The sequence below is a fragment of the Vicugna pacos genome, chromosome 2 (genome assembly GCF_048564905.1).
Source record: "Vicugna pacos chromosome 2, VicPac4, whole genome shotgun sequence".
Lineage (NCBI taxonomy): Eukaryota > Metazoa > Chordata > Mammalia > Artiodactyla > Camelidae > Vicugna > Vicugna pacos.
This window is the reverse complement of record NC_132988.1, coordinates 99,939,155-99,963,826: the sequence shown is the minus strand read 5'-3', so window position 1 is coordinate 99,963,826 and position 24,672 is coordinate 99,939,155. Positions and strand designations below refer to the sequence as shown.

Here is a 24,672-nt window from a genome sequence, read left to right as displayed (position 1 = left end):
TGGAAAGCAGATTGCAAGAGCTAATGGGATTAACCCAGAGTGCCCCAAAGAGAAATATTAGACCATAAGTAGATCCATTAGATTCATCAGTAAATAAATACTTTCATGAAACAGAAAAATTACAGTATGCAGTTACCCTCTGTAGGTGACACTTGTCTTGTTTGTTCTTACCCTGTTTTTTGCACCCTCTCTTGAAAATATGTTCACTAAGAAATCTCTCTCACCATCGTGTTTCTGTTTTGAGATTTACTCTCTAACTATGCCTGTAAGTCAGTACCATTTTCTTCCCTCTCTCACCAATCCAAGGGAATCTGTCCCTTGTTCTTGTCCAGCAGGCCAGCTACTCAGATGAATTACTCTAACCTGTGGTGTACTGGAGATATTCTGACCCCCCCTCAGACTATGTGTCCTTAATAGGCATTTAATAAAGTATCTGTAGACAATTTTAGTGTCTCCCCACCCTTAAAGCATGGAGGAGATGTACTGTGTTGTTAAACCAGTGCCTAGCAGAAACAGACATTCCAATTTTTAAAATACTGATTATAAGTGAGTTCTTCATAATTTGATTTCAGCACAGTGTTCCATTGATTCAAAACATGGTTCAAGAGGAAAACAGTTGTCAGTCAGTTTTTCAGAATTTATGTTCCCAATGTCATCATTTTGTTACTCAAGGCAATTGTTGATATGGCTATAAGAGGCTGAGATACACGCACACAGATACATGCTTACACGGTGTCCTCAGAAGATAAAAATACTGCAAAACTTCATGAACTCATTGATGATATAGGTCTTACTTCAGTTGAAAGTAAAAGTTACTGAATAATTATGGAATGTATATAAAACATTTAGATTCAGAAATAAATATTCTGATAATTCCATTCAAACATATGCTTTGATTCAGAGCTGTATTTTCAAAAAAAGAAAACAGGGAAGATTGGTTAAGGAAAAATAATCTCTCTCCTTCTTTCTCTCTCAATCTTTTTTGGTAAAGATCTTTTCAAAGGACATAAAAATCCTCAGGGATGATATTCTTTTTTCCTCCTAAATAACCCTTCACAGTGTTGCTTTATGTTAACTTTTCCAGAGCTTTTAATTTTCAAATATAACATTCTGAAGATCTCCTCCTGACAGCAGAGCTCAAAAACTAGTCTTCTCACATTTAATGATTCTTTACATAATTGCATTTTTCTTGTTGAATAACCTAGAACAGAATTTTAACATAATGTAGAATTTGACTTTGAAAATACATATAATTTATAAATATCCTTGAAATAAATATAATTTTGGTATAGTATATTCTAAATTTGACTTTGTAACTTCTTTGTGAGCTTTCAAATTTCCCTATTACTTCTGGTGTTTTTCTTTCAGTTGACACCATGTTGTAAAATAAACGTATCCTATAGTAATGCAGATCCTAATGTAGTGGATTTTTCTACATGGATAAGATACTTCCATTAAACCTTCAAAAGGACACCAGAGTAAGTATTGAGTTTCTACAGCATTCCAATAAAGGATATTGTAAGCCTTGCAAGTTTTCTAACCCCCAAATCAAACTAGGTAAGTAACAGACCACTCCATCCCTGCCTAAGGTGTGTCCTATCTTCTAGACTGATCAGCAGTGCAACAGACAATATGAAATATTGAACCAAGATACTTAGTACTCTTGGAACTATACCATCAGAATCTGTATCAATATCTAGCACATGGCGTTTTGAAGTATATGTCTGTAATTTGACCTGAAATGTCCTAATCATTTTTGAGTATCTAGAGCCACATCACCCCTTCCAATCCACAAAAAAACTAATCTTAGAAAGTCTTCAGAATTAAAAAAAGGGAACAAAACAAAATCTCTTTCAAAGTTTTATCTAATCTTCACTTCATATTTTATAAAACATACAAAGTCATACATTTTAAATATTTAAATAGCTAAAACAAACAAAAAAAGAAGAATAAAACCCCACCTAATGCCTGTAACTACTTTCAAAAACTTGAAATAAATTGTAAGTATATAATTTTTTTTAATCAATTAAACATTTAATTGAAATACTTAAATGAAAAATCTTAATAGCTGCCCCTTGACCACAGAATAAAATCCAAAGCCAATTAAATGTCATACAGGGCCCTGTGCAAATTGATTCTTAATAAACTTCTAAATTTCATTCTTACCATTTACCTTTTTCCACTCATTTGCCTTTGGGCCTTTCCACATTCTTTTTTTCCTCTGAATCTGGACCACTATTTCCTCTAGGTTTTGTATCTCATTCTTTGTACCTCCAGGAAGCATTCTACCCCCAGTTTCTTTCGGTCTCCTGATCTCCACACACATATGGTAACATTTGTATCAGGGTCTTCTCTTATGTGGTGTCACAGCACAAGGGACTTCCTCCATTGGAACCTCCACTGGAACTGCATTCTAGTTTTCTGTTTGAACTATTATCCTGGAAGGGAGGAACCACAGCCGTCATACTCAACACTTATATCTCAAGTGCTTAGCCCAGTAACTAGCATATAATAGGTGCTCAATATTATGTATCCACAAATGGATGAATTATTGAAGAATCAGTGTAAGAATTAATGAAAATATATAACATCAAAATAGACAAGAACACATTTATTTAATTCGGGGTATTAAAACAAAAAGGCTTTGCTGAAAAGAAAGAAAACACAACAAAAAAAATACATAATACATTTGTCCTGGAAGTATGAATTAAAACTTTTTTCCCTGTTTCTGAGAAAGTATTGTAACAAAATAAATTTCCTTTTGAAGTAAATTACTTTAAAGGTGCATACATTTGGCCATTCTAAAATTACAACTTTCCCATTTGTTCTGCAGTTAATTCCTTCTTATGCAGGGTAACGTGGGTTTTAGTCACTCTGCACGACACTGTTATGACTTATTCTACATTTATAAAATAACCTTTCTGTCTTTAACCAAGCTATTCAAGTCTGCAAGTTAAAAGGAAAAAAATAATAATAATTTACATTTTTTTAAAACAGGTTCAAGACAGACTTGACCCTTAAAGAATGTCATGAGTTCTTTTCTGTTTCTCAGTGCCTCTAAAAGTTCTTTTCATTTAAAAGCAGCAACTTTTCTACCAATTTTACAGTTTTAACAGAAACTTTATTTTACCCATTAACATGAGAATTTTTCTGAAAAACTTTAGAAAACAGAACTGCATTTAAAGACAATGAATTGTTTCTATGTATTTATTATTTATCATTGTAACATTACATGAAACTTCAAAACATAATAATGAAATTAATCATCACTATAATATTGTTATTTATTGCTAAGTGTTTTATATGTGAGGCTTATTTTAATCACTACCAACAATAGATTACATTACAGGTACTCTAAAATATGTGCTTAAGGAATCAGCATGCATAAATAACTCCCTCCCTAAAGAAAAAAGGGGAAATTATTTGATATTATTTTTAAAATGACATAAAATATTTTCATCATAGGGAGAATAAAAATACTGTTGGACTTTTTTCTAATTAATCTATGGTTTAGAAATATTTCCATTTTGACTTGCATATGAAGAAATTTAATAAACAGGTCAATGCTTGGGCTTCTCAACTTCTTAATTTATCCCTATTTGTTACAACAGTCTTATAAGATAATTGATGTCATAATCTCTAATGTACTGATAAAGAAATGGAGCTTTATACTACCAAAAGCCACATAGATTCAATGCAATCCTTATCAAGATACCAGTGCCATTTTTTTTTTTACAGCAGTAGAAAAGCACTCCTAAAATTTATATATAACCACAGAAGATCCTAGATAGCCAAAGAAATCCTGGGAAAGAAGAACAAAGCAGGAGGCATCACACCTGATTTCAAGCTATGTTGCGAAGCTATAGTCATCAAAAGAATATGGTACTGGCACAAAAACAGACAAATAGACCAATGGAACAGAGCTGAGAGCCCAGAAGTAAACCCAAACATATACGGTCAACTAATATTTGACAAGGGAGCCAAGAATACTAAATGGAGAAAAGACAGTCTTCAGTATATGGTCTGGTTTAATTTGATAGTCACATGTAAAAGAATAGACCTGTATCTTACTGGATTAAAGGCTTAAATGTAAAACTTGAAACCATAAAACTAGAAGAAAACATAGGAATAAATCTCCTCGAAGTAAGTCTTAGTAAGAATTTTTTGGATAAAACATCTAAAGCACAAGAAACAAAATGAAAAATAAACAAGTGAAACTACATCAAATGAAAAGCCTCTGGACAGCAAAAGTAACCAGCAATAAAGTAAAAAGACAACCTACAGAGTAGGAAAAATATCTGCAAACCATTTATCTGATAAGGGGTTAATATCTAAAATATATGAAGAACTCAAACAATTCAATACCGATCCCCCTTCCGCACCCGGCCAAATAACCCAACTGAAAAATGGGCAAAGGATCTGAATAGGCATTTCTCCAGAGAAGATACATGAAAGCTCAACAGCTACATGGAAAGATGCTCAGTGTCACCAGTCATTATGAAAATGCAACTACTTTTTATTTTTATTGAAGTATAGTCAGTTTACAATATTGTGTTAATTTCTGGTGTACAGCATAGTGATTCAGCTATATATATATATTTTTTGAAAGTGCAAATTAAAACCACAATGAGATATTACCTCATAACCATTAGAATGATCATTATCAAAAAGACAAGAAATAGTAAATAATAGCATAGATGTGGAGAAAGGGAACTCTTGTGCACTGTTGGTGGAATGGTAAATTAGTGCAGCCACTATGGACAATAGTAAGGAGGAGTCTCAAAAAATTAAAAATAGAGCTACCATATGATGCAGCAATTCCACTACTGGGTATTTATCCAAAGGAAACAAAAACACTAACTTGAAAGTTATCTGCATGCTCAGAGGATCATTATTAACAATAGCCAAGACATGGAAACAAGCTAGGTAGATGCCCATATGATAAAGTTATGACATATGTGTGTGTATACACACACACACACACACACACACACACACACACACACACAATCACAATGGAAGATTATTCAGCCAAAAAAACCCCAAGAAAATCCTACCATTTGTGAGAAAATGGATAAACCCTGAAGGCATCATGCTAAGTAAGTATGTCAGACAGATTTATGCGGGATCTAGAGAGAAAAAAAAAAACTTACAGAAAAAAAGATCAGACTGGGTGGTTACCAGAGGTGAAGGGTGGGAGGAGGGAAAACTAGAGGAAAGTGGTCAAAAGTTCAGATTTCTAGTTATAAGATAAATAAGTGCCAGGGATATAATATAATGTAAAACATAATAAATATAAGCAATACTGGGTGTATGATATATAGGAAAGTTATTGAGAGTAAATCCTAGAGTTGTCATCACAAGGAGAAATTTTTTCTTTCTTTTCTTTTTATTGCATCTATATGAGATGGATGCTAGCTGCAACTATTGTGGTAATCATTTAACAATATATGTAAATCAAACCATCATAGTATATGCCTTAAACTTAAATAGTGATATATGTTAATTATTTCTCAATAAAACTGGGAAATATAAAATATATTAGCAAAAACCTAAAAAAAAATAGAGGGTTAAAGATATTTTGTAAGAATTCCAGATCATATGACATGTAAGATTCAGGATCAAGACAGGAATTCAGGTAGTTTAACTCTATGGTTGATCTTTTAAAACAATAATAACCTGTCTCCTTGAAGCAGAGATTCTCCTCCATCCCTGTTTTTATTTTTCCTAAAGAAGTGGAAAATGATTCAGTAGCGAAGAAATCATAAATGATAGACTCTAAATGTGGCCAACTCATAAAAACTCAGGTATAGAATACAGCCACTGGCATGCAGAAACCTACAAAGAAGTGATTGTTTCATTTTACCTTCCCTCTGGCAGAGCCAAATTAAAATAGAGTATTTTCTGATACCTCCTCAGTTGTTCAGAACAGAACTGAGCTTAGAGTCCGAACGTGCACATTGACAACGGCTAGACTATATAAAGAATTGGCATGCTGCCCCACAGCCTGCAGCAATCTGCCCAAGAAGCCGACCCATACTCTGTAATGAGCGATCTGGGAGGCTGACTGCTGTCTCCCGCCACAAACCAGGAAGCCAGACAATGACTTCTGTTACAGTCATTTGGAAATGGCCAAGGCCTGATTAATAACTGAAGGTTTCCTAAATTTTGTTCCTGCTTCCAACTTGAGACCAACCAGAGAGAAATGAATATGCAGCCCTAAACCATCATGCCACACCCCAAACTTAAAGCTGTCCACCTACAGCTTCCTGTCAACAGCCTCCAGCCAGGGCTTACCGAGTCTTCCTCTTTTTCCGCTGCAAAGCTTTCCCTTTCCTCTGCATTCCTTTGGGTCTGCCAAAACTCAGTTCAAGGTGGCTGACTCCCTTGCTATATTAGTAAGCTCAGAATAAATAACCTTTGCTTTTCTCATTTCTGTTTCTATTTCTATAGTGGTCAATGGTGTTGGGGATACAGAACAAGTCAAACATACGTCCTTGACTTTGAGATGCTGATAATCTGCTTGAAAGAAGATGTGCATATGAAAATTAGAAAAAAAATAAGAATCCACATTTAAGTAAAATGACAAACTATACAATTTTAAAATAATTTAGAGAGTGTTATAATGTTTAGTCAAGTTTGGGCATTACACAGGCCTGAAATTAAATCCAGCTATGTGCCATATGACCTCTGTAACTTTTGGATATTAGCTTAGATTCTAAGCTTCAGCATTCTCCTTTCTCAGACGAAGATATATCTATATCATAGAGAGTATGTATAATTGTGTAATATACAGTAATAATTTAATACATTAATGTCCTTTTTGTTTCTTTATTGTTATTGTTTATATAATTTAAAGAGGAAGTATACCGAGGTAATATGGAACTTATTTCATGGATAAAATGCAGTATGAATGAGATCACTTTATGAACTAGTAAAGAGGAAAACGGGTATTCCAGATGAAGAACAACAAGAAAGAATTATTCATGAATATATTTTATTTTGTTGTTAAAAATACAGAAAGCAACTTCTTGGGTATACAAAAAAAGATAAATAAATTTTATAAGTTAAAATAATCAATAAAATTAGATTTTTAGATACAGATTAAGCAACTGATCCAAAAGACAACAAAGAATAGTTATTGCTCTTAAGCACAGAAGTGATCAAAGACAATTTTAGAAAAATACAATTATTAGTGAATGTACTGGAGAAAGGTATTATTAGATTCAGGGAGACCACTTAAGAAGCTATTAAAGCAACACAGAAGCAGTAATATAGCCCAAATTAAGTCATTTGTTAGCAGTGCTTCTCAAATGGCTTCAAGTTTTCAAGCCTGGTAATCTTCAATGGAAATGGGGGGAAAACGACCATACAGGAATTACAGTATGTGGTGACAGCAGTTCATACAGGCAGTTTAAACTAACTTGAGTTATTTGAGTTTTATTTATTCCCATTGGTTAGTTGGTACTCCATATTTTCCCTACCATTTCTACATCATTTCTGTTGTCCAAATTCTAGCTATTTTAAAAATACTCAAGTGCTATATAAAACCTTTCATGATTATTCATGTCAATAATTGCAGGCTATCAGTCCCATTCACCATATTTCCACTAATTCACACTCTTTCCAGGCACATACTAGGCATAGAATTGGATCTTACTTTCAGTTCTCTCTGAAGTTGGGTGTTATCGTATACTTCGATTTGGTCAGTAAAATGTGTAACTATAGGTGGAATTCTTTAAAAGACAAAGTGCAGTGCTTTATAATTTTCACTCTATCATAGATCACAGGCTTTAATAGCCTATGTCCCTGAAAAAGAGTACAACACTTAAGAAATTGAGTAAATAATAACTTTCCAAAAGAGAAGGCCAAAGCTCTGATGGGTTGACTGGGGAATTTTACCAGACCCTTAATGCATAAATTAAATCAATGCCATGTATAAATAAATCCCTCTTTCCCTTCTTACAGTTGGGCAATTTGTACAATCTGCGTGGCCATTTGTAGACCCTCTTACTATTTGAATTCTAAAAATACACAACATAGTCTCAAACAAACAGCAGATGCTTAACAAACATTTTTCCCCCTAAGTAAGATGTTCCATCAGCAGTTAAGAACATGGAACTTGAGCTTGACAGGTGACTGGTACTAAGAATTGCTATTTTGATGCCCCAAGTATTAGCTCTTCATTCACTGTGAATTGAATTTTCTGCTACTGCTCTATCCATATCTTGTAATCACCGACTACTTATCAAATGACCCAATAAAAGTAGTTTTTAATCTTTGCATTACGTAAAGGCTTGTCTCATTTTGCAACATTATTACCCTTAGGAACTCAGATCTATAGCTTTATTTTTATCATTTATCTTTAATGATGTCTTTCATTTGACTGAATTCATCAAGCACTTACTGAAGACCAAATATGTGTGTTCATAGTATTAAGCGTGTAGAGAGACCACAAAGAGTATGGCATAAGACAGTTAAAGGTGTGCCATCCAAAGGGATGGGAGGATACAAAATAAGGGTAAAATAAACCTATAATAAAACAATAAAGTTTGTAATTACATGAAGAAGGTATTCTGAGTGTGCAGAAAATAAAAATTAATTTTCACAAGGGGAATTGGGAATAGAATTTAACTAAAATTAAATGTTCAATTTTTCAACAGGCATCTTACAGACATCCAAAAAACAATAGACTTTACTGTAAGCCTAGATATTAGGGCTCAGTTACAACCCAAGATGTAGATGGCATTATCAAGGAAAGATGAGCACATGTATTGTCCCTTTACAGAATTCTGATTGCAAGCAAGCCAATCATCTCCATATGCCTGCAATTATCCATAATAATTTCACATTTCATTTGATTAATTCTTCTGCTTCCCTACATACAAACATGTAATGAAATGGCCCTTCCTTACCTTGCACATTGTTCTAATTATTGTTTCATTTCCTTTAGTACTGTAATGAAAATGGAGCATTCAATCAAGAGATTATCGCTCATACATTGAAGAGAACATTACTAATTATGTAGTATCAAACCTACCACTTCAGGGCCATGCAGAAGGTTGCCTAATTATCCAGTGATTTCAGGACAATTTATACTGTCAATCTGAGTAAAAAATAAAATAAAATAAAATAAAATAAAATAAAATAAAATAAAATAAAATAAGGCTGTTTTTTCACTCCTTCCTCCTTTTTGCTTTATCTTTCTCACTGATACCCTTGGCTTACAGGTAGAAAAAATTTATTTGGTAATTCTATAAATTTGGGACCCTAGGCCTGGATTTTTTTTTCTGTATTAAAAAACTTACTGGTTAGTTTCTTGTTTGCTATTATGTATAAAATAAATAGGCTACAAGGATATATTTTACAATACAGGGAATACAGCCAATATTTTATAATAACTATAAATGGAGTAATAGCCTTTAAAATTATAAATCACAATGTTGTATACCTGTAACTAATATTGTACATTAAATATATCATGATTTTTAAAAGTATCTAAAAATAAAATAATTTTTTAAAATGTATTATTTTACCCCCACCCTACCTCACTCCATCCACAAACAGTAAACATATTTACTAGCCTTGTTACTGGAAAGACTAATCTGGAATAATGTTTAATGCTTTATTTTCAAATTTTCCAAAACTCTCCAAACTCACAGTTTATTACTTAAAATCTACTACTTCCTAAAGCTAGTGTTAAGAAGAAAAACAAGGGCATTTGTAAGCTCTGGAAAACAAATGTCTGGATGTAAAGCGTGCTAGAAATTTTGCTAATATAGGACATCAAGAACCATGTTCAAAGATTAGCACCATGTTTCTAGTTTCTAATTCCTATGTATTACTTTGCAGTAAACAACCAAAACTAAAATTCCCATACCTGATTCGATAATTCTCATTCTTTATGGAGTTAAGATTCTGCCAAAAGCAACTGAGGTAACCACTGGTGCAACAAACACGTAGCTGAGTATAGGGTTAAATGTGATGACAATACAAAGAATAAACATCAAAGCTTATTAATTAGTATCTAGTTAAATTAAAACCCTAATAATGTTTTTTGGTTTAATTCTTTTAAGAATATCTGTATTATAATTAACTGTGATGACTAAAGAAAGGTAAATTTTTTTAAAAAAAGTCATGACATTATTTTTAAACAAAACTCTACAGGTAACACAGATCTCAGACTTATGATGGGGTTACATCTAAAAAAAAAAACTCATCACAAGTTGAAGATATCATAAGTCAAAAATGTATTTAAAACCCCAACCTACGGAACATCATAGCTTAGACTAGTTTACATTAAGTGTACTCAGAATACTTACATTAGCCTGTGGTGAGACAAAATCCTTTTACAATAAAGTGTTGAACATCTCGTGTAATTTATTGAATCCTGCACTGAAAGTGAAAAACAGAATAGTTGTATGGGTACAGAATGGTTTCACTCTCGATCGCTTAGATGACTGGGAGCTGCAACTTGCTACCCAAGCCCAGCATCCCCGGGGGTATCACACCACACATTGCTAGTCTGGGAAAAGGTCAAAATTCAAATTTTGTTGTACGGTTTCTACTGAATATCTATTGCTTTCACACCATCGTAAAGACAAAAAAATGTAAGTCACACCATCGTTAAGTCAGGGACGATGTGCATTTCTATTCACAAAACTTAGAAAACTATGGAGCTTAAAACTGGTTCTCAACCCTGGCTGTATAGAGGGATCATGTAAAGATATCAGGGCTCTATACTAGTTCAATTAAATCAGGAACTCTAAAGATGAGGCTCAAATAGTAGAACCCCCCAGATGATTTCAGTGTGTAGTCAGTTTGAGAACCACTGGGCTGCAGAACGGATGAAAAGGATGCTTTCTAACAAGTGGCACATTGTTTATGTTCATGAGCTTAAACTACAAAGACAACTGAAACACATGCAGGGCTTAAAGTCTAATTTTCACTGGGACTAGGCCCTGTACTTTTTCGTCTTTAAGTTTAGCTTTTCATTTATTCCTTCACTTGCTGTAGATATACTGAAAATCTACAGCATCAACCTAACTCTGCTAACTGTGAAGCTCTCATTTCTCCCTCATTTCACTTCTTCCCTGTCTTGTCTAATACAAAAAAATTCTTGGTCAGAGACAGGTCACAAGAAAAAACGAATCCTTACAAATTTTAAAATTATTTGTTCTAGTTCTGTGAAAAATGTCATTGGCACTTTGATAGGGATTGTATTGAATCTGTAGATAAACTTGGGTGGTGTGGTCATTTTAACAATATTGATTCTTCTAATCCAAGAGCATGGGACATCTTTCCACCTGTTTGTGTTATCTTCAGTTTCTGTCATCAGTGTCTTACAGTCTTCCAAGTACAGATATTTTGCCTCCTTAGGTAGGTTTATTTCTAGATATTTTATTCTTTTTAACGTGATGGTAAATGGGATTGTTTCCTTAATTTCTCTTTCTGATAGTTCATTGCTAATGTATAAAAATTTAACAAATTTATGTATATTAATTTTGTATCCTGAAACTTTAGTGAATTCATTGATAAGCTCTAGTAATTTTCTGGTGGTATCTTTAGGCTTTATTATGTGTAGTACCATGTCATCTGCAAACAATGGCTGTTTTATTTCTTCCTTTCCAATTTGGATTCCTTTTATTTATTTTTCTTCTCTGATTACTTTGTCTAGGACTTCCAAAACTATGTTGAATAAAAGTGGTGAGATAGGGTATTCTTGTCTTCTTTCAGACCTTAGTGAGAATGCTTTCATTTTTTTACTGTTGAGTATGGTGTTAGCTGTGGGTTTGTCATATATGGCCTTTATTAGGTTGAGGTCCATCCCCTATACACCCACTTTCTGGAGAGTTTTCATCATAAATAGATGTTGAATTTTATTAGAAGCTTTCTCTGCATCTATTGAGATGATCATATGGTTTTTATTCTTCAATCTGTTAATGTGGTGTAGCACACTGATTGATTTGCAGATACTGAAAAATCCTTGCATCCCTGGGATAAATCCAACTTCATCATGGTGTATAATCCTTTTAATGTATTGCTGAAGTCAAATTGCTAGTATTTTGCTGAGAATTTCTGCATCTATATTCAGTGATATTGGCCTGTAATTTTACATTTTTGTGACATCTTTGTCTGGTTTTGGTACCAGGGTGATACTGGCCTCATTCAAAGATGATGGGAAAAGACAGAAAGGCAGAAACAGAGAAAGAGGGGAGAGGGAGAAGAAGACAATGTGGAGGAGCATAAACAATCAGCTTCAAAAACACATTTGAAAATATAAGAATATAAGAACAATACACAACTTTGTCAGTCTTTCTTATATGTTGAAGATTCTTCCATTGCTAGAATAGAAAACATGTTTTAAAAAAAACATTTCAGCTTACACAGTAGAAACACAAGCAAAGATACAGTAGTTTTTATGGGTGATTAGTGATAACTAGAAAAAATAATGCATTTAATAACATAAAAGATAGGTTCTCATTTTCATACTTTCTTCCTTCTTGTATTATTTATGTTAGATCATAGGTTTACAATCCAATAATAAAACAACTAGAAGGGAGAAAAGGGAAAAGACATATCTGCTATATAATAAATTGTATTAAAAAGAAAAAAGATGAGTATCTTTTTTTCATTAAATCAATTTTCACCATAAAGCAACAGTATTTAACTTTCTTAAAGTATGAGTAAGTTTGCTATCACTGCCTTTGCATGGAAATTTATATTGATGTCTTCTTCACAAGGTCAGTGTTATTATTCCTACTCAAATTTAATAACCTGAAAATGAAAAAAAAATTATCACCAACCAGAATTGTACAGAGAATATAAGTTGACTGCTCCACTCTCCTTTCTAAGAAATGCAAAATTAATTTCATTTAAGGTAGCAACATGCCCAGATAAAAGACTGAATCTCCTGTTTTCCTCCCAACTAGACGTGGTAAGGGAGATTTATGAGAAAGTTGTTGGACGGAGCCCCAAGGAAGATTCATTGATGTAAGGACATGTGATGTATGATATGGGGTTTTTTGATCTCTTGTCTCACTGGTATCCCCCACAGGGACAGGAAAGCTAGACTCTCATCAAGCATTTGGTCCATAAGACAGCACTAAGAATGAAACCACTCTAGAATGAAGATGGGGTAGATACAGATAATGTGAAGCAACAGTATCAGTCCCAGACTATCTGTACCCTGGCTTCATTAATAGAGACAGACATATATTATTACCTTAAGTCACTGCTATTTCCAGTGTATCATTTAGAAATTAATACATGATACAAATTTTTAAGAGGAATGTAAATATACTGAATGCAAGGTTTATACCTAAAGTTTATAAAAGACAGGATTTCTGTCCTTAAACAATTTAGAAACTAAATTTGTAAACAATAGGGAAGAAAAAAATGTAGCAGGGATGATGGGTTAATATAGGTACATTCAATATAATGCTTTTTATCTAAGACACATACACTTCTGAGTCCTTTAAAATTTTTCTATTTTAGAAACCCATCATCTAGATTTAATCTTTAACAATATATTGAATTGTAAGATCAATTACAAACTTTGACAGTTTCTTCATCTTATTTCTATATATAGATCTAAGAATAAAAACATTTTCTTACATAACCACAATAACATCACCTCTGGAAATTTTAATAATTTTACAGCACTTTTCAATTACTCCATCCATATATAAATTTTCCCAAATGTTCCTCAATGGCTTTTTTATAGTGAGAAGAACTCAGTATTGAAGTTGAGTATGAGCTGAGTGCCACGAGAGGAAAATGTTGGGTATGAAAGAACACATGGAGAAGAATCCAATGGAAGGAAGGAAGGGAACAGAATAGAGAGAGTGACTGGGGAATGGGAATGGGAGATGAACAAAGGAGTATGTTTATACGAAATCCGGGAAGTGAGCAAAGCACTGGAGAGTTTTGGGAAATGCAGATGGTATCTACAGCAGTCTGGTGGATGCAAATTTTATAAGACAACAAAGAGATGAAAAGAGTAGTTGAAAATAAGCTCTTTAAAACAGGGGCATCAAAATAATCAGCTCAGAGGGCATTTACTCAAGCAAACTACTTGGGTAACTTACACTAGTCTCTATGTGTACTTCATAAATATTTTGATTTTTTCAGTTATATTTTGTATTTTTGCCATTTAGTCTAGGATCAGAAGTGTGTTAAAGGCAATTTGCCACAAATGAGTGAAAAAGGCCCAGCATAAGACGAACAATAGTAGAAGCACAATGGTAAATGGCACTCACATCACTCCTGCCTTGAGTTGACAGCAGAAAACAGGAGTTTTCACTCCTGCCTTCTACCTAAGCCTTCCTAACAGAGGCAGCTGCTGCTCAGAGTCATCTGATCTTTCCACTGTGGACGTGGAGAATCAAAGCACATCTTTTGGCTTTTTAAGTGAAGGCAGAAATCTCGATCTTGCTAAATGCAAAAATCTCATCATTATTCAAGACTGGCAATCAAAGCTCAGTTTAAAAGTGGTGCAGGCAAATAGTGTGTGTATTTGAAATGAAACAAGCACCTCTGTGGGCAGAACTGGCCTCTGTGCTGTAGCGTGTTACATTTCCTCTAACAAAGGTGACGAAGCAAAACTGCTCACTGGGTGCAAATTTATAAGATACTCTTCGAAAGTGTTAGGAAGTCACCTCAATTTACATAGTTCCCTCAATGAGTTTCCTTCCTGCTTCAGTTTCTCCTACCTGAGTAAGAAGATAGTCATTGTCCTGGATGACTGCCCCCTAAGTATACAAGATAAGAATGTAACTGATTCAGTGACGTCTTGAACAAAGACCTTTCTGGTGGGCAGCCTCCTTTAAAGAAAAGAAAATACGAAAATTCTTCGAGTTATACTCCTATTTCAGAAAAGAATGAGCCAAATTTACATAGTTAACTGATCAGGGAGTATTTCATTCCTAATCTCTGGCAGAAGAGTTAGATCCAATCTAATCACATTATTAAAGAACAGTACTTAGATTTCAACATTTTCATTGTAGCAGGTTGAAATTTTTACTAAGGACTAAATCCAATCCTGAGAAGAAAAACATAATTTACTTTAAATTTTGTATATTTCTTATACATGGCATCCTGCAAAAAGCAAAACTATAGTGACAGTACAAAGATCAGTGGTTGCCAGGGATGAGTGGAGAGGGAGAAACAAATAGGGTAGAGCAGAAAGGATTTTAAAGCAGTGAAACTTCTCGGTGCGATAATACAATGGTGGACACATATTATAAGTCTGTCCACACCCTTAGAGTGTACAACACCAAGGGTGAACCCTAATGTAAACCAAGGACTGTGGGTGATTATGATCTGTCAAGGAAGGTTGATCTGTTGTAACAAATGTACCATTCTGGTAGGACCTGATGATGATGGATGAGCTATGCATATGTGGGAGAAAGGAGTTTGTGGGAAATATTTACACCTTCCTCTCAATTTTGCTGTAAACCTGAAACTGCTCTAAAAACAGAAAGCCTTTAAAAAGAGGAAGAAAAACATCACATTTTAAAATTCTAAATAAGTGGGTCCTGTTTGGCCAATACCATGAGATTTTGTCCTCCCTTTGATATTTGAACCAGCACTGTGTGTGAAGATCAAGCACATGGAGAATAAGGGGAAATACATCACTGGATATACTACTAGAAGAAAATGCATCTTTAATGTGGTGAAAATTTTGTAAAATCCACCAGTTATTGCTACACTGTTTCTTGGAGAGAATGTGGCAAGACAAAAAATATCTCCAGAAGAGATAGCCTTTAACACAACAAAAAACTATTATTGACATCAAGCTACGTATATTATCATAAAACAATGTCAGTTTCCAGTTTGAGCGTTAGTATTGGAAGGCATTGGTGTGGAATCAGCAAAACACAGCAAAGCATAAGGAAAGGAGAGATAATATAATCAGGATGAAATTTATGAATCAATTCTTCAGAAAAATGGAAATATATGTATATAAATAAAAACTTTTGTGTACAATTAGGGTAGTTACAAAAAAAATAAAGAAATCGCTCAGACAGACTTCCTGGGCTTGCGTGAATCTCCAGTGAAGAACCTCTAGGTTAGAAGAGATAATTTTGGACAGGATGAATAGGAACAAAGGCCCAAAACCACAAATTTGAGACAGAAGTCTGGAAGCAATTATGCAGACCAAAACTGGGGAAAGTCCTCATCTTAAAAACAAATACATGAATCTGAATTATGTAGAAAATCAGAGTGTACAGTGGACCCTCCATTAACACAGGTTCCTCATCCATGAATTTTAAAAACTGTGCATCAAAACATTCAGGAAAAACGTTTCAAAAAGCAAAACTTATATTTGGGATGCACTGGCAACTGTTTACATTACATTTACATTGTATTTACAACTATTTATATAGCATTCACATTGTATTAGGAATTATAAGCAATCTAAAGATGATTTAGAGCATACAGGAGGATGTGCATATATTATATGCAAATACAATGCTGTTTTATATATACAAGAGCATCTATGAATTTTGGTATCCATGGGGGTCTTGGAACCAAACTCTTTCAGATACCAGGGGATTACTTACGTATTAATTTCAAAGTATTTAGTTAATGCCCATATGTATCACACCTTTCAATACATGCTAAAGATCTAACATGAAGACAAAAATCCATGCCACCAAAAAATTCACAATTTGGGATGGTCTATTTGTCAAGATCAAGCTAGGTTCAGATCAGTAACAGACAGACAGACAGTAATTAAAATATGTATATTCAGCAGATTAGAGCAATGGGCCAAGGAAGGCTGAATGTTCAAGAAGATATTCAGGCACCAAGACCAGAGTGTAGAATGAAGAATACAACAAAACTTATTGCACATACAAGAATTATCAGAATAGGTGCAAGAATTACAGGAAGCTGGATCACAAGAATGACGCCACTAGTGTCAAAATCCTTTGTTCATAGAATCAGATTCCCCAAATTGTAGAATGGGTAGAAGTTTAGAATTCATCCAAAATAACTGTGCTCCCATTCGAGGGGTCCTTCTACATTATCTCTGACAGATGGTTAACTTCAACAGTTCCACCAATATTTTCTAAATGTTTATGTGTAGGTAAGAAAGCTATTGTTTTTTATATCTTAATCTTGTAAATAGCTCCCTTATTGAATTTGTCTGTTGTTTCTGAGGATTTTTTTCAGCTTTCTCATGTTTTCCAGGTATAAAACTAATAACATCTGCAAATAACGATAAGTTAGATGCTTTCCTTCCCATGTTTATAGCAATTAGGTGTTTCTCTTACCTAATTGCATTGTCAAGTTCTGCCAGGAAGTGTTTATAAATAGTGGCAATATTGGGCATTGGTAATTGGTAATGGTAATGACCTAGTATTTCACATGTAAGCATAATTGTGGCTTTGAGTGTGTGTGTGTGTGTGTGTATTTCAAAAAGACTTTTTATCAGAAATGGATATTAATTTTTATCAACTGCTTTGTAAGCATCCCTAGAGATTTTTTAATGTCATTTCTCCTTTGATCAATTTTGTTGATAAACTTAAAATAGTAAATTTCTAATAATAAACTCTACGTCTTATTACTACAATCAATCCCACATATCTTTTCCTATAGTGTTTCAGATTTTTATTTGCTAATATTTTAAAATACTTTAGCATTTTTCAAGGGTAAGGCTAGCATATGGTACTTTTCATTTGCATATCATAGTGGAATTTGATACAATGATACAACACTTGCTTCTGTAAAAATGATTTGTAGTTTTCCCTATTCTCAAGTCCTAAACAGTTTAAGTAGCAATGGGATCTTTTATTTCTGAAAGATTTGAAAGAAGTCATAGCGGGGCAGAAAGCTCAGGGCACTTTGTGTTCTAATTTTCTTCCAGAATGTTTGGTCAGTTAACTATTCCAGTATTTTTGGAGTCCATTCTTGAAATTATATTTGATATAAAATATTTCATTTTCTTTAGTTTTTCACAGAGTTTAGAGCTTATCATTTTTTTTCATATATAATTTAATACCACTTTCCCCCTTATTTTTTCTTGATAGGCTTAGCTATTTTTCATTTTCAAAGAAGCAATGATATTTAAAATGTGATTGTTGTTTTTTCAATTCACTAACCACTGTTTTTACCTTTAATATGCTCTTTCTGCAGGTTCCTTTGATTTGTTTTGTTGATCATTTTTGTAATTCTTTTAATTGATTTGATAATTCAATCAACTAAATTATTTCTTTTATTAATATAAATATTTCAGCTATGGATATCCCTCTGAGGGTTGTTTTACTTAGTTTTCAAAGTTTTAGATATGACATGTTTATTATTATTTACAAACTATATGGCAATTTAGAATTTCTTTTTATTTTTTGCTAGAAAATAATCATTAAGGGTAGTTCATGTTTTTTAATGTTCATTTTTCTGATGTTCTTGTTGTCTAGGTTTCTTAAAAAGATTTGGTTATTAAAATCTCTATTGTACTGAAGCTTTATAAAGTTCCATGAACCCTTGAAAACAAAGTTCACTCCAGTTTTCAGGATGCAAATTCAATATGTCTTTTGGATTTATTCATTAATTACATAAAATATATATTTTATAGGGGTTTTTGGTCTACTTTAACTGTTATGTTTCTGTCTCTCTTTAAAACATTTTATTAATTATTGTAATAAATTACGATGTAAATTGTAATGAAAGTTAGAACCTTATTGAGAATTACACTCTTATAATGAGACATTTAGCACAAATTATACTTCCTTTACCTTTCCTCCATGTTCATTTTATTTTTCTTTCGCTAACACTGGACCTCCCTAATTTCTTCAACTCTGCCTTACATGAAAGTTTCCAGTCTTACTGTTCTGAATATTTTCCTCTGAATACAGTCTTATTTGGTAATGCTCTTCTAAAATATGATGTTAAAAATTAAGTAGAATTCTGTATGTTATCTGACAATATGGATTATCACAGAATGTTTCCCCTCTTAACTTAGCCACCATGCTTTCACCAAGTCAGGCTAAGATTGCATACAGGCAGCTGAATCTCCTAGGTGGCTCCCAAAGAGCATGAATTCAACATGAATTCTGTAGGGAAAGGCAATTTCCTAAGCGCAGTTTTTGCATTTCCATTCGGCCACCTAAGAATGGGCCTGAGGCCAGAAACACTTCTTTACCAAGAGATAAAGAGACCTCACAGCTTGTGCTGAATTTATCACCTTGCGTGGGAACAGCCTTCTCTGTTCAGATTCAACGTGCACTTTGTTTTGCTTAAGCATGTGCATCGTATGGCACCTGGCCAACCCCACTACTATTATCTATCCTCTGCCAGGAGGGGATCAGATCCTTCTGCTGCAGCAGTAGAGGGGCTCCTATAGGTTAACTGCCCTGTGTTCACTGCTGGGAGGGACCTGGTGGCCAAGGGGGCCAACACCCACTAATGAAGTTAATCTTGCTCTGTTTCTTCTCTATGTGAGTAAATCATTGTTCTGCCCAATGCTTGACTTCACTGTGTTTTCTTTGGCAACTCCAGTATCAAAACACAGTGGACAGAAGTGTTCAGACTACTACTCCTGATAATAAGCAATAGATGCCACTTGCCTGACAAATTCTCTAACACCTATTACATTATATTGCTGGTTCCATGGACTTTTCCGTGTACGTTTCCTTACATATATTAGGTACTCCGGTCATTGAACAAAAGAATATGTGAATGAACACAGAAGGGACAGATTACAAAATTTACATAATTGAGGTTTTCTACAAAGGGCAGTATTTATTAATTTTATGTCTGAAGAAAAAAAATTCATTTGAAATTTACTTCAATTAAGTCAATGAATGTCATTCTTGAAAGTTATGTGTTTATAATTGCAGTCGCTTACTATAATTATGCAACACTTGCTTTGAGAAAGGACAAGCAGTTTTGAACTCTGTAGCAAATGATATCTGATGTAATGTAAGCAATTTACAACTGGGTAACTCTTTAATAGTCTAAGAGCTATAATAAATACTTCAAGTAATGTTTTACCAGTACAGAAATAATTGTCTAATTAGTAATGCACCACTACAAAATGACAAGAGCTTTATAAAAAAGAATTATGTGCTCCACAATTTGTAGGATAAATTCTGGGGGTTAGAGGAAAGGAAAAGTGATATTATTAATACAGAACTTCTACTAAGTAATACATTTAAAATTTTAAATATACTTTAAAATATGTAGAACTGATTATGTGGTACTACTGTCTTTAAATGAAATGAAATTTAAATGTGTTAATGTGTTAATGAAAACACAAAGATTTGATTTTTAATTTAGTTGTAAAGCCTACGATTAAACACATATACAATCTCCACTTACTACTTTTTTGGAATCACATATCTTTAAGCCAAAAGTGATTATCACAATGTATTTGGTTGAATTATGAACATATATTATTACTCTTAAATGGCCATTGACAGGAGGAATCCAAGGATGAAAAGTACTACAACAAATTGTTTTTCTATCTTGCTACTATGATTTATTGTCAAGGACTCTTCATCACTTTCTGAAATTTTAATATTTGTTATTTTAATTGGCTCATTTCTCCCACAATAAAACAGATCATGTTTTCACCACGTGGGATCGTGTTTTCATCACTATTCTATCCTTAATAAGTAGATGGACCCTTGACACTTAGAAGAACTCAAAAAATGCTGTCCCATGCAAGTATGAATACATAATCACATCAGTTGATTGCTTTTATCCCTGGTAACTTAGCTGACTACATGTTCAGAGACCTTAGGGAATCCTTTTGGCTAGGATGGTTGGAGAAGTCATCCCTAAAAAGATGATCCTTGAGTAAATCAGAGAAAAAAGAAGGAGCTAGCAATACAAAGATCTGAGTCAACAGAATTCCAAGCAAAATGATGTAAAAGTACTGTCTTTGTAATTAGCTCAGTGTGCCTTATTTTCCCATTACAGTGCCAAAGCCAAATACAAAATTAATTGTATAACATGGTTCCCGACAAAAAGAAATTTCAAGTTTGTAAGGAGATGGAGTATCATACGAATAAAGCAGATTTTTTTAAAAAATTCATAGATGTGTGTGATACATTCTGAATGCTCTTTTGTAAGTATAATTACTGTCTTAATAGTTATCTTCTATTCCTAGTTTCCAACAATTTCTTATGAATGGGTCCTGAATTGTATCAGTTTATTTTTCTGAATATATTGAAAGAATTGTATCATTTTATTATTATTAACATACTGAACTGCACTGATAAATTTTCAAATAGCAAGTAATTCTGGAATTTCTTAATACTACCTTCTTGGTTCTTGATATAACAGCCTCCTAAAATCACTGAGTTTTGTTGCCTGATATTTGCTTAGGATTTTTGCTTCTAAGTTTGTGAATGAGATTGGTTTGTACTTTTATTACCATGACCTTGTCAAGTTTATCTTTTAGCTGAAACATATTTGATTTACAATGTTGTGTTATTTTCAGTTGTACAGCAAAATGATTCAGGGGTGTTTGTGTGTGTGTGTATTCTTTTCTAGATCCTTTTCCATTATAGGTTATTACAAGATACTGATACAGTTCCTTGTGCTGTACAGTAGTAGGTCTTTGTCACTTAGCTATTCTGTGTGTGTGTATAAATATATTTATATATGATTGCTTACATATATATATATCTATATATATATATACACACATATATATAGCATCTGTTAATCTCAAACTCCTAATTTATTCCTCCTCTGCTTTTATTTCCCCTTTGGTAACCAAAACGCTGTTTTCTATGTCTGTGAGTTGATTTCTGCTTTGTAAAAAAGTTCATCCGCATCATTATTGTAGATTCCACATATAAATGATATATTTGCTTTTGACTTACTTCGCTTAGTATGATAATCTCTAGTTCCATCCATTTTGCTGCAAGTGGCATTTTTATTCTTTTCTATGGTTAAATATATATACACATACACACACCATATCTTTATTCATTCCTCTGTTGATGGACACTTCAGTTGTTTCCACGTCTTGACTATTGTAAATAGTGCTGCTATGAATACTGGGGAGCGTGTATCTTTTCCAGTTAGTTTCCCCCTGATAACATGCCCAGGAATGGGACTGCTGGATCACATGGCAAGTCTATTTTTAGTTTCTAGGGAGCCTCCACACTTTCTCCTTACTGGTTGCACCAATTTACATTACCACCAACAATGTAGGTGGATCCCCTTTTCTCCACACCCTCTCCAGTATTTACTACTTGTAAACTTTTTGATGATGGCCATTCTGACTGGTGTGAGGTGATACCTCACTGGAGTTTTGATTTGCATTTCTCTAATAATTAGCGATGTTGAGCATCTTTTCATGTGTCTGTTGGCCATCTGTATGTACACCTTCTTTGGGAAATGTCTATTTAGGTCTTCTGCCCATTTTTCTGATTGGGTTGTTTTTCTCTTTTTGGATATTGAGCTGTGGGTTCAGGTTTCAGGCATTTGCCAGTTTTATTGGTCTTTACAAAGAACTAACTTCTTCCTTAGTTAGTCACCTCTATCATAGGCTAATTTTACATTTTCATAATATCTGTTCATTTCTGTATTGTTTTATACCTTTTGCTATCTTTGGGTATGATTTATTGATTTTTTCTAACTTTATTTAGTATAGTCTTAGATCACTGATGTTGACTTTCTTCTTTTTAATTTATGAATTTGCGGCTCTTAATTTTCTCTTCGTGATATATAGCTGCATCCTCCAACTTTTGATATGTCAAATTTACTCATTCACATTGTGATGTCTGCTTTAAAACTAAAAGTTATGAGAAATGTGTTACAGTAATTCAAATCATCTGTGGGATTTCTACCTTTCTTTTTGTCGTGATTCCCATCATAATTCTACTGGTTCTGAAACATATTCTCTATGATTTCACTCATTTGAAATTGTTCATACTTGCTTTATGCATCAGCATATGTTCAATTTCAGTAAATTATCTTTGAGCAATCTAAAGAGATCTTTATTCTTCATTTGTCGGGCACAGTGTTGTTCATATGATAATCAGGGCATGTTTGTTAACTTCATTTTTGTTAAACTTTTCTATATATTTTCTAATTTTCAGTCTACTTGTTCTATCTGTATTTGGAATTATCTGAAAATCTCCAAATATAATTGCGATGTATTTATTTACCTTTGTAGCTCTTGGTTTCATATATGAGGAATCATGTTAATACGTCCTTAAAATTTAGAATTGCTATACGCTTCTCCTATCCCTAAACTTTTAACATTATGAAACATCACTCTTTAAATATTTTCCCTTATTCAAATATTAAAAAATTTTCCAACTTTCTTCTTTCTTTTAGATAGGATATGGGAAATACATATGTCATGCAAATGCTAACTTTTATTTTTCTAAGCATGTTTCTTTTTTTACTGACGTATAGTCAGTTACTATGTGTCAGTTTCTGGTGTTCAGCACAATGTCCCAGTCATGCATATACATACATAAACATGTCTCTTTTAAGCAGTATACAGCTGTTTTCAAATCTGTATAATCTGATGGTCTTGGACATTACAATGTAGTATTCAGGGTACTAACTGATACATACGAGTTTAAAAGTACCATTTTACTATTAGCATTTGTCTTAATCAATGCTTCTTTCATTATGTGGCGACTTTCAGTGGATTGTTTTTATTCCTTATTTGGACCCAATTAGCTTTTTGATATACTGTGGAATCTTACAATATTCTTATAGTGTTTTCTCTAGAAAGTGTAACATAGATCCTTGACTTACTCAAATTTAACCATCTCATTTGTTGGACCATGAAGGGCATAAAAATATTAATTGTAAATTTTTCTCAGGCTGCATTTACGATTTTAATTGTCTTTGTTTTCTAGTAGTTCTACTATGATTTACCTAAGTTTCATGGAAGATCCATTGTTCCTCCATAATTTCTTGCAGACATTGGTGACTATTAAATTCAAGTACCTTTTTTTTAATCAACCTAATTAAGGTATAATTTATTTGGAATAAAATGTGTCCACTTAAGTTGTGCAATTGCAATAGCATCAACTTTCAGTACAATCTGCTTAGAATTGTGGAGAAAAAGTATCCTTGCCTTTTTCTCTACTCTTAAAGGGATTTCTCTTTTAACCATCTCTTTGGAGTTACTTGAAAGTTTTATATATATGTTATTCATTAGGTTGATAAAGTTCTCTACTGTTCCTCATTTGCTGATTTTTTAAATCAGGAATGCGTGGATTTTTTCCATCACACAAAAGCACTTTTGAAATGCTCTCTCTTCATATATTGGGATGATCATCTTTTCTTTTACTTTTGTCTTTAAATATGGTTAAATTGAACAACTTGGGATTTTGTCCTAGATATGAATAGCATTGATGTAATACTAGCCTCTTTGTATTGGAAAACTGACACCTAAGAAGATGCAACAGGAGAAATCATGGTACCTTTAATTTACAGCTTAGGCTTGGGCTGAGAGGATAGCTCCAGCATCATTCCGGCTACCACTCACTCTCCATGCCCTTAGGTAGAGTGTTCATATTGTTCTGGGTTCTGTTATATGGCTTTGAAAAATATTTTTTGTTTTAGCTGACAATTAACTTTGTAAAACTCAAACTGCAAGTTCTGTCGTGTCTGAAAGCTTTGGATCTCAGTTTAGAATGCTTTCTGTTTACCATGTAGCCAAACAGTAGTAATCAGGTAGAC

General features: G+C 33.4%; 1 long non-coding RNA gene across 1 annotated transcript in view; it reads right to left on the bottom strand.

The window, feature by feature from the left end:
* Positions 1 to 896: 896 nt before the first annotated feature.
* LOC140700466 (uncharacterized) overlaps positions 897 to 24,672 on the bottom strand; it is an 87,206-nt gene continuing 63,430 nt past the window's right edge. The window contains exons 2-4 of the long non-coding RNA XR_012078866.1: positions 10,323 to 10,395; positions 2,174 to 2,438; positions 897 to 1,201 (exon numbers count right to left, since the gene is read on the bottom strand). This is a non-coding gene — a long non-coding RNA (uncharacterized lncRNA). The remainder of the gene's footprint in view (positions 1,202 to 2,173; positions 2,439 to 10,322; positions 10,396 to 24,672) is intronic.